Genomic DNA, 11,518 nt, shown 5'->3' on the forward strand with positions numbered 1-11,518 from the left:
ACTTATTAGCATAATGGTTCACATAAATAGACTGCTTGCATATGAATGCAACCATCATCATCACCCTTCACCTTAAGCAGGCAAGATGAGTGCAGTGGGTCTGCACTGATCATCCTGCAGATTGTTTTTCAGCCTTGAAAAACTCTTTTCTTTGAGAAAGGATCCTGCTGTAATTAGCAGTGTACTGATATATGGCAGCTGCTGTCTCAAAGAAGTTGCCATGCCAAAAAGATCTGACATGTATTTTTAGACGACACTTCAGGGTAAATCAACAGCCAGGTACCTTCCAAGTACCTATGATACCACTGCTTCCCTATTGAAAATGAAAGTCTGAACAGTAGAAGAACAGCTGATTCACTTTCATAACTTTTGTGTCAGATCACTAGTGATACACAGCATGGAAAGTGGGATTCTTATGCATTACTTCTCCTTCTGCTCCAAAGCATGTATGACTCCAGCTCCAGCCTTCAAATGCACATTTTCACAGACTTATTGTCTCAAACGTGCCTGTGCCCCATTAAATTCCCAGCTGTAGTACTGAAACGTGTGCTCCAGAGAGTCTGCCTGGCACTGGTCTCGCATCCTTTCAATATGTATATGAAGGAGACAACAAGAATAGTGCCAGATGGCAATGGCAATGGAAATGATATGACGTACATATGTGATGAAATTTTCTTTCTTTTTTTTTTTTCTTGTGAATAAAGCATCTTGTGAAAAGAGGAATTAGATGCAGTATTTATAAGTCCTTCACAAACATCCCCAAATTCCAAGCAGAAGACAAAAGGCATGAATCATATCACAGCAGGCGCTATAGCTGGGGAAGTGGCCTTTATGAAGATTGCTTCCGTAATTTGGGCTCCAGAATGAAAGAGAGCTGCTCTTAGGAGATCTGTAGGAAGTTGATAATGGCTTATTTAATTGTAGTATCACTAATAAAATCTCTGTTTTCATCAGGAACATTTCCTTAGCTAAAAATGCCATGATTCTTCAACTGTAGTTTGATCCTGTTCATTTTGTCTATAAATGATATAATGCCAAAAAAATAGATTAGGGCATTATAGTTTCCTTTAAAAGGAAACTTTTAGACTGCGGCTGCAATCCACACCATACAAGATGATAATCCCATAATAACTGACTTGGTATGCAGAAATAAAACAATTACTCATAAACCAGAGATCATAAAGCAAGGAAATTTGTTCTCTATCAATTATAGAGGAAATGAGACCATAATTTGCTCTTTATGACTTGACAGCTAAAAATCTCCCATTAATTGACTCTTGTCATTAAAGGAATTCTCCCCCTGCATAATTCTCCATCAGTTTTGGTGGCAGTTTTATGCTCTTAACCTATTTGGTGACGTTGAACTTGCATTGTATTCCTTGTACCAGAAGAATATCACCCCATTTATATTAGTCATGGGAAAATCCCGAAATAGAAAGGATGTGGTCTGAAGCAACTCCTGATGTCTACATTGAAAAGTGTAAGACCGTCTAGATTCACAGGACTGATGGACACCAGCTATCAATCAGAGGGATCTACACATACCAGTCATTTTCAGATGCATCTGACTTCAGACAACCACAGTGGAAAATAGCAGCTATCGATATAATTTAAAAATAAAATATAAACTGCTAACCTACCTGTTTTCCCCACTATTAAACAGCAAAAGTTTGGCAAAGCTGACAGCAGATCTCAGATCATTCAGCAATGCCAGCCCTAATTTGTAGTTAGACTTTTTTCCTACTGAAAGTAGGCAGGGATTTTTTGGGAAGCATATAGTTAGTGGCATTAATGAGCAGTATGTATTGCTGCACTCAGACATCTGTGAGTACATTCCCTGTACACCTACAAGAGAAGAACACAGGCCCCTGTAAATCACAGGGAGGTGTAACGCAGTGATGGCCAACAAATACCCAATGACTAGGTGCTGATAATAGCATCATCATCAGCCCTGACGCTGGCTTTGTGCCTTCTTTTGTGGGCCCTCCAAGGCCTAGTTTGTCATTTCCTCACCTTTGTATCATTAACCTCCAGTGCAGAGGCTGCAGCTGGATCCAGAAGATGAACAGAGGGCACAAAAGATGTGTGGATCAAAAGGTGAAGAAACTCTTCTTCCTGAACACAGACATTTTGGCACAATCCACCTTACCCTGTTTAAGGTGCTCAGCAACTGGGCATCACTTCATAGCATTTTTCACTAGAGAAGTGCTCAAGGTCAGGGCAGAAAGACAGGCAGAGTTCAGTGAGGAATCCTGCACAGTACCACTGCCTTGGTGGCTAAGCATCAGGAAAGCCAGGCAGAAGAGGATACAATGAGATTTTAATGGGAATATATCACTTCCAGCTTGTTAGGACTGCAGTCCAGCCAAGGGAAGATAAGGCTGGAGCATTCCTTTGCATTTCACCATCAAATCAAAGAACTGCAAATGACAGCTGACAACAGCTTTAAGGGGGAAAATGGATGAAAGCAGAGCTTTCTCAAGCAAAGCTTCAAAGCATGAAAGGCAAAAAAATTCCCAGAGCTGTCTAGTTACAAGCAGTATCAGACTGCCTGCAGATGACTCCAGACAATAACAGTAGCCTCAAGGGAACAGGCAAGACAGGATATCATGATAGCTGAAAAATCAAATATTGCCAGATACTACCATCCCAGTCCCACACAGGGAATGGCTGGAATGATAACCAGGGCTCCCTCATAGCCATTTTACGTATTGTGTGATATTGCATAGCATTCAGGAAATTGGAGCAAATTTGATCACATTCAACATTGTACATATTTTCATCAGTAGAGAAAAAAATTCTAAAGACAATATTTTGAAAAATGAGAAATTCCAAGTACAATCAGAAAATAAAGACTGTCAGTTTTTGCTGGCTGAAGGAATGGTTGATAGGAAAAAAAAATTACTTTAGGGAATAATTATTACCTTGATTTCAGTTTTGTTGTCTAGCTGGTAAGACACAGCAACTGAGACAGGCTTGCTGTGATAATGCTGGCAGGGTCACAACACTGAGGATGACAGCTTATTTTCTCATGACTTCTTAACATACAAAGGATTGTCTTACTGATAGACATTAATATGACAATGCTGCAGCTGCCTCTGTCAGATGTGTTCCCCAGGGATGTTGAAGCATCTGTTACTTTTCACCTTTCTGAAGTAACTGCAATTGTCTTCTACCTGCAGGCTCATCATTCTGCTGAGATATTTCTATACTATGTCCATTACTGAAGGGCAATGTATAAACATATCATCAACAAGCAACAGCCACTCGCTTTGTCTTTCTAAATTCCTTTATCATTACAGAACACATTAATGTATTATAATAGCTACACTTGTGACCTAATCAGCATCCATTGCATTCCTTCTATTATGTGCAGTGATGATACAGTTGTTGCACAGGTATTATTGCTAATACCCATGAAATATCACAAAGTCTCTCTTTTTTTTTTTTTCTTTTTTTTAATATAAGACCAATAGATCTAGAAATCCCACCTTGCTCAGATTTTTTTTCCATCACAAATTCATCTTTGGAAAGAATTTTCATTACATTTTAACAATCTTTTTCCTCATATGCTGCTCAAAAATAGTGTTATTATTCAACAGCCTTTCATCATTCATTAGAAGATTGGTGGCAGAGGGTGGGGAGGGGAGGGGAGGGGAGGGGAGGGGAGGGGAGGCAGAAGAGGAACCTCTATCTCACATGCTTCTCCTTAAAGTTCCTGGAGTTATCCTCAGTCTTCTGACCTTCCCTGCATCCTCTTAAAACTTGCTTCTTGCAAGAAATCTGGCCACTGAAATGGATGTAATCAAAGAAGAATTTTCAGAACTTCAGTCTCCTATATGGTACTAGGCATGATTCTTTACATTTTATTATAAATTCTGACCATTTACTATGGGATTTCACATTACCCAGTTCTGAAATTGGGCTGAATTTTCTACTCACTTAGAAACAAAATCCACTCTTGAAATTCTAGGAATAGTATCATTCTCTCTCTCATACAGTGTTCCCTGAACCCTGTAAGTACACCCATTTCTTCAGTTGTGCTCATTAAATAGGTAATTAGTATGAGGGGTTTGTAAGAGTCTGAGGTGATTCCACAAAAAAAAGTATAACATATTTTATGTTGAGTACAGTATGAATGAACTGTGAAATTGTATTTGACTTTGAAGAATTGCACTAGGATAGAGAATTAAATCAGTCTTTAATCAGTAATTTCAGGACGCTTACTTATTAAAAATATGTATTTTGCTACCTTCAATTAAAGAATGCTTGAGGTTACATTCATTTCAGCAGCTTTTCAAAGACAGGTAAATAGTACCAATCTTACTAAGAAAGAAGAATCAGATATAGTGCAAATTAGTTAAAATACTGGTACCAAAGTTTCTTCAGAAAATGTAAGAATGAGGATGAAGTCAATCTCACCTCACCCCAATCATCCCAAAATTGAGGTATCTAGTCTATACCACATGCCCAGGGAACAGCCTGGGGAGAAGAGAGATGGGAATCCCCAGGAAACCCAGCTCCACCTCAACCACTTTTTACCTCTCTTCATCCAAGATCTGACAAGCAGTCAACAAACAGCACACAGCACATTGCCTGTGCTTTGCATATGACCAAAAGAAATGAAAAGTGCAAATGACACTGCAACAGCAATCATGTCAGATCTCCTGCAACCATGAGCTGAATTTGCTCACAGCAACAAGGAACAATTTCCAGAGAGGGCCTCAGTGTAACAGCCAGTGAAGGTGCAGTTTAATGAAAAGTTTCAGGACCTTTAACCACAAGCCTTGCTGTCACATAATGAAAAAAAGTGGTATTTAACTTACAGGGCAAAGGAAGATAGCCTGTGGCTGTCATATAGGCAAAGCATTGGAGTGGTTTGGTCAGACACTATCTGATCTGCCATAAATCATTATGAGGGTAAAGTAGCATTAGTGGTTTGGATTGGGATGAGGCATGCTAAAATTGGATTTCCTCTTTTATTAAACCAAGGCCTGAGGACAATAACAGTGACAGTCAGAAGGGATACTCTTATTCAGACATTAAAAAGAAATAGCTGAGCATGGAGATGAGATATCACAAATCAATCCCTACTCAATTCACACAGTAAATAAGCAAAGATCTTTTAAATAGTTACATTTGTTGTCAATATCTTCTAAACATGCCAAAAAGCCAGGCCAAAGAAACACAACTCACCTGTCACCATCTCGTGAACCCAAGCTTACAGGTGGGTTGGTTGTAGACATGAGCAAGGCTGGTACCTCCTGTGCTGACAGAGCTCTTCTGGAGCCCCAGAGGAGTGCCAGCCCCTCAAGAAACACAAAGACAAGCAACAAAGGGGGGGGGAGCTCTCTACCAGATCAGTCTTGTAAAAACTAAACAAAAGCCACTGTCAGGAAATTTGAAATAGAAAGGACAAACTTCAAACTGTGATATTTCTGAGCATGTATCCATTCCTCTCTTAAAATATTTTCAGGGGGTTTTATAAAACAACAGTATTATGATGTCAGTCCAGTCTTCAGAAAGTTTAAAACAAATCCAGTCTTCAGAAAGTTTGAAAGGAAAGATGAGGGGAAAAAGAGGGTATTTCAAGTACTCACTGCTTCACATGACTGGCTTTTCTGAGGTAAACATTATTTACACTTGAATACAGTATGTATATTTGAGTACACATATATCTATAGTATTGTAAATCTGTTTTATGAATCTATTTGAATCACTGAAGATATTTAGTGATGTCTTGGCTAATGTGTTTTTGTTTCAAAAATAATAGAAACATTCAGTTTTGAAAGAGGAACTTTTCCCATGCTGCCCTGGAGAATACATGCAAATTCAGGCTCAAAATATTATACCTGCAAAGGGTTTTCTTGCCAGTGTAGAATAAACAGAGCTTATTCAAGTTCAAAAAGAAAAGATGTGAGAAGGCATAATCACTTCAACACAGAGACTGGATTGCCAGTGTTGAAATGGGTGTGGATGGAGCAGGACAGGCAGAGAGCGAAACCAGCATAAAACAATAGGGAAGCTAAAGACACTGGCTGGTTTCATGGAGAGCAGCTTGATCTGCATGGCTTTTTGGTTTCCATCTCTTTTTCATGCTTCCAAGCTTCACTCACCTGACATCTGCAAAGAGCTGGAAACAATTATGGAGGGAGGCCCAGCTGCTTCTTTGAGGTGTCAATGTTGCGGAATAAGGCAAGGAAATAACAGTAAGTATTCCCAGGCTTCAGGCATGCCAGGGAGACAAGAGCTCCCAAGGCCATCACAAGGCCTCAGCTAAAGACAAGTGGTCAGAGGAGAGGGGATGTAGGAAGCTGGGCATAAAATGCACCAAAGGAGGGTACGGGGTAGCAGGGAGTTTGGAGTGGCAAAGAGGAAAACCATCACAACACAGTCAACGAGAACTGGCAGCAGAGAAGAAAAGAAAAAGAAAGATCTCCAAGAGTCAGGCAGTACTTTTTCTGTTTGCCAAATTAATTTTGCAATTAAATCCCTAAGTGCATTATTAGCTGTTCTTTTTCCTATTAAGCAGTTTTAGCAGCCATGGGCATGCCATACAAATCCAGTCAAGGAAAGCAGACAGCACAGTTATGAACAGGAGTTTCAGTGTCTGTAAGGCACACTGTCACTATCAACTCCGTTATGCAAAAACACTTGATAACTGGTTTCCAGTTGCCCCACCACAAACCTAATTTTTGAAAGAGAAAGAAGGTGAAACTTGCTGCTCACAGTGAGACAAGCTCAAAGCTCAGCAAGTTCTGATCAGGCTAAGAAAGTCCATTTCAAAGCTATCTAAAAAATAACTTGTACCTTCTCATAGAAAAAACAACCACCCCCAGGCTCATGCAAAAAAATAATAATTTTTTCCAGGATATTATGCAAAGTCATATATCTATACAGCTGAATAATACAGGACAAAACTGCCTGTAAGTAAATGTTATAGCCCAAAGTGTGCATCTTCATGGAAATTTATCTGAGCAGCTTCTCTTTTTTGTTAATTCATAAAGCCTTTGCCTTGTATGCTCCCATTTTTATGCTCCTGGTTTTTATGAAATCTTTCCAAAATGCTAGCTCTATTCTTCTATCAGCACTGCAGTCCTACTGAAATAAGTATGGCCATATTGAGTAAACAAAAGTTCACCTAGTTCAAATTCCCTTCTCTAGCAGTGGCAAAAAACAGATGCTCAGAAAACAGGTTAAAGAACATTTGCTGACTGTTCTCAGGATACCTTCCCTGCTTCCAGGAATCAGCAGTTCAGGAACTTCTTGAACCAGGTTATTGGGTTTAATAGGTCCCTGAAGGACCTGTTTAAGGTGCTTAACCTGAGCCTTCACACTTATCATTCAATTGGCTAAACTCAACACCTCCCCTTTATGAGCTCCAATTTCCAAAGGAATGGAGCCGTGTTATTATTTACTTTCCCTGTGGGAGCAATAAATAGCCTTTAACAGTATTCTAGAAGAAATTAATTTATGATGATGCCTGAAGCTGGATCCAAGTGCCGTAATATTTTCAGCAATATTGGCCCATCTTCCTGTATAAGAAATCTTGCAAGGAACTTGTCTGAAAACAATACATGACAAATCTGCTTCAGGAATTGTGATAATCGGAAAGAACCCAGGGAATTTTCTGGTGCTGTTCTGTGATACCTAAGAGACCACCAGGAGATGTACTGTTCCTGCCAACTATTTAAAAAAAAAAAAAAAAAAAAAGAGTGTAATTGGGATAAATACCCATTGATGTTTACACGCAGAAATATACAGCAGAACCATACCAGGAAATTAATTATTTCAATTAAAGTAACAGGACATATTGAACATCACTTTGCAGATCTTTCTGAACAGATCTGGGCAGATGTTTGGAAAATCTGAGAAATGGTATATTTAGGTATTTCTGATGTATAGAAATAAGGACTGATAATTGTGTCCCCTGCTGCTTTGAATGTCAAGAATAGTTTTGGTGGTCAATTGGTGGAGGAAAAATGCCATTACCACCTAAACCACAGCAAAGCAGACTGAAGTCCTGCTTCCTCTAAAACCTTTCACAGGTTCACCTTTGAGACCATTTTCTTTTTCCCCAAGAATCTAGAACTGGAAAGAGCACATTAAATCCCTGTCTGGGACTCAGACACAGCCTCACTCACCCTAATTCAAACTCCTTCAAGTGATGAAGCCTTTGTCACTGATCTCAGGAGCTCGAGCTCGACTGCACAGGTTCAAGCCTGATGCACATGTGGGAGAACAGCAGCAAATCTCTCACTGACTTTGAAAGATGAGAACAGCTCAGCATCTGTCACCACCTTCCTGGTGATACTCAGCTTAAATACTTGTACCCTAAACACACTGCATCCTGCTTTGTATCCTAAACACACTGCATTCTGCTTATTGGTCGTTGTGAAGCTCCTCAAAAAGCTGCTGCTTTTCTTGAGGGCAACAGTACATGACGAGTCCTGATCTCTGAAAAGGGAATGAAGATGGCCAGTCCCAACAACTTACTAGGAATTAAAAGCACTTTCATTTAGCAAAGGGGGAAAGTACTTTGCTTTAGCAAAATTTTAGGACTAGATGAAATTTAATAGCCTCCTGCAACAGAACACCATGTGACTCAGAGGCAGCCACTCCAGCTCCGCCTCAGCTGCTTACTTTCAGTTCCTCGTTAAGGAGCTGTTTACTTTAAATAAATGGAAATTTTAGAAAGTAAAGAAACCTGCTGTTTCAGATTAAAATATGCGTCTAGGCAGAAGGATGCCTCTGTCCACTTCTGCAAAGGGGTGAAGTGAAATAGAGACGGAAGAGACGAGCACTTTGCTGAGTCACGCTAACCAGGGCTATCTCCAGCGCGCTGCTGCTCATCATCGCCACGCAACACACGGCTCCGAAGGGAGGGGACAGGGAGTGGCAGGCAGCACAGCACTACCAGTACCACGAGTTATTTTTCAAAGCACGACCAAGGTGCTGAACTGGAGCTGTTAAATGGCTCACTAGAAATTCTGTATTAAGCAATGCAGTCAGACGCAAACAACTTAGATCAGCTATCTACAGTGAAGAGCTATCACATGACCAGTACATAAATGTGGTTGAAAGCAAAACAGGAAGGAAAACAAAAGCCCAAATCACCTCAAACAGAACCAAGCAGCTGCATAAAATAAATTTCAAATCCTCAAGTAGTCTGAAAGCCAGTCACAGCAGATCTAGTAGCTCTTGTAGTTTTGTTTAGGACTGGGCAAAATCACAATGGGCTGTCTGCACAAACTGCACCTGAACACAGCATGAAGGAAGCCGCTAAATTCTCCACTGAGTCATCTAAACAGAAAAGCCACCAGTGGTAAGGGCTTTCAATGGAAATATCTAAATCTGAGATATGAAATAATCAGAGATGAGCAAGGAGGACTTGCAAATACATGAGTATGAGAGGAAAATAACTGAAATGCAAAACCACTAAATAAACCACACCATTTAGAAATAGTTGCTGTTATGTGGTGTGTGAGATGAGAGACCACCAAGAACACCAGTTCAGTTAAAACTGTCTTATTCAGAAAAAAAAAATATATATCCTGATGCCTTACATATGCTTGAGGATTCAAACAAGCACAAATTTTCAACAAAATACTTTAGAAGAGTAAGAAGTGCCATATGGCATGGAGACTACAGATAGCAGTAGGGCTGGTGCTGTGACAGAGGTGTTCAGAACACCCCATTTTCAGGAACACAAAGTCAGTGGGATGTCATTGCCCACACCTTTGCAGTTACATCTAAACTTAGGTATGTTGCTGCAAAATTACATTACTTACTCTCTTCTCCTTTCTCCCAGCGGCAAGATTTGGAGAACTTCCTTCATTTATCTTTGTTTGCCCTGCTCATGGGCATGACACACAATATGAAAGGTTTCTGCAGAACTGCATTTTGTATAAAACAGACTCTCTGCCAAAAATGTGCTTCTCTTCCCTTTTCAGGTTCCTTTTTTTAATTCGTGTTAGCCATCGTTATTAAGATAGCCTTGAAAACATGAGTTGAACATTAGTAGAAACAGTACAGTAATGTTAGTCTGTAATCCATAAATAACATGTAGAGGGCTAAGGTTCTCAGTAGATTATTAACACAGTAAATTAAAGCAAACTCAATTTTAAAAAGTACTTAACTTCTTAGAAGGCAATTAAAATCACATTTTACATGGCAATATTACTTATTAAAGCACTACTGATGTCTTCAGTATATCAAAATGTTTCAGCAAAGCATTTCTCCAAAATGTCTTCATCTTCATCAAAAGAATCTCCTAGGAAAAAAATGTTTACAGTATCAATGATTTGTGTGAACATAATTCCTTAAAGTGCAGCAGGCTTTATCTGAACATTTATGTCACTGAAGGTAACAATATCTTTGACTAGTGCTGTTGGGATCTCTCAAAAGTCCCCTAATGTTCTGAACTTTGAACTTCATTGCATGCCTCCCTTTTTGCATGCCTTGACAGATAAGCAACATACCACCTTCAAAGATCAATAATTTGTTTGGGCTTTAAATTTTTTTTATTGGAAGCTTAGAAAGTGCTCCCTGAAAGTCTGACCTCTACAATGAATGCATGTGCTCCTTTAGTTCTTCACACATTGAGGATGTCAAAAACAGAATGCAAACCAGTGCAAACTGCAGAGCTGCAGCCACCACGTGCCCATGACCTTTGTGAAGCCTGTTCATAGGCATGTCACTCAAATTTGGGCCAGTGTGAATACTGGTGGCAGGGGAGAGAGAAAGCTAGCTTGCCATGTATTGTGTTATTTGGAAATGCTCAACTTCAAAGAATAAGCATCACTCAGCTAAGTCTGATCTAAAAAGTCCAATCATATCTATTGCTTTTAGTTCCCCTTGCAGGGGGGGACTGGAAACAAATGAGGGCCAAGTCTGTTCCAATGTACATGCCCGAGGGGAATGTGTTGTGTCAGCACTGGAAGATATTCATGAACAGGCTTAAAGCTGTTGCACAAAGGTAAAAAGGTGCTTTGAGGTGACCAGCTCAGGCTGCAGCTTTGCCTTCAGCACTGGTGAGATCGCAACTTTGCTGGAGCCACTTGGCTCTGCAAACCCAAGTCCAAACTTAAACACAGTTACTAGGAAGGAGAGAAGCAGAGGACCTCTCCAGAACACAGATCCAGAACTCCACTCTTTGGCACTGGAAAGGCTGTCCTGAAAGGAACTGTGCTTTAAAACAAGTTTGGCCAGCAACCTGGACTGCACTCAAGACACTTCTGTTCCTTCGTGACACGCTCTTCAACACAGCTGGATCTGGCAAGAAACTTAATGGGGCTCTGGACAATATCCCTCTGTGGAACAACAGAAAGTTCCAACAGGCTTAAAATTCCTTCTTCACCCTGCTCAAGTGTTAACAGCTGGATGAGTGACCTGAACAGCCCCTCTCACCTAGCAGCCTCACATTATTGTTTTGGCTTTACCTTATGACAAACAAAATGCTGTCACAGGATGAGTCAGACTTTGGACTTGGACAGGTTGAGGCGAAGGACACCACCCT

This window comes from Aphelocoma coerulescens, chromosome 1, assembly GCF_041296385.1.
Source record: "Aphelocoma coerulescens isolate FSJ_1873_10779 chromosome 1, UR_Acoe_1.0, whole genome shotgun sequence".
In the NCBI taxonomy this organism is placed as follows: Eukaryota; Metazoa; Chordata; class Aves; order Passeriformes; family Corvidae; genus Aphelocoma; species Aphelocoma coerulescens.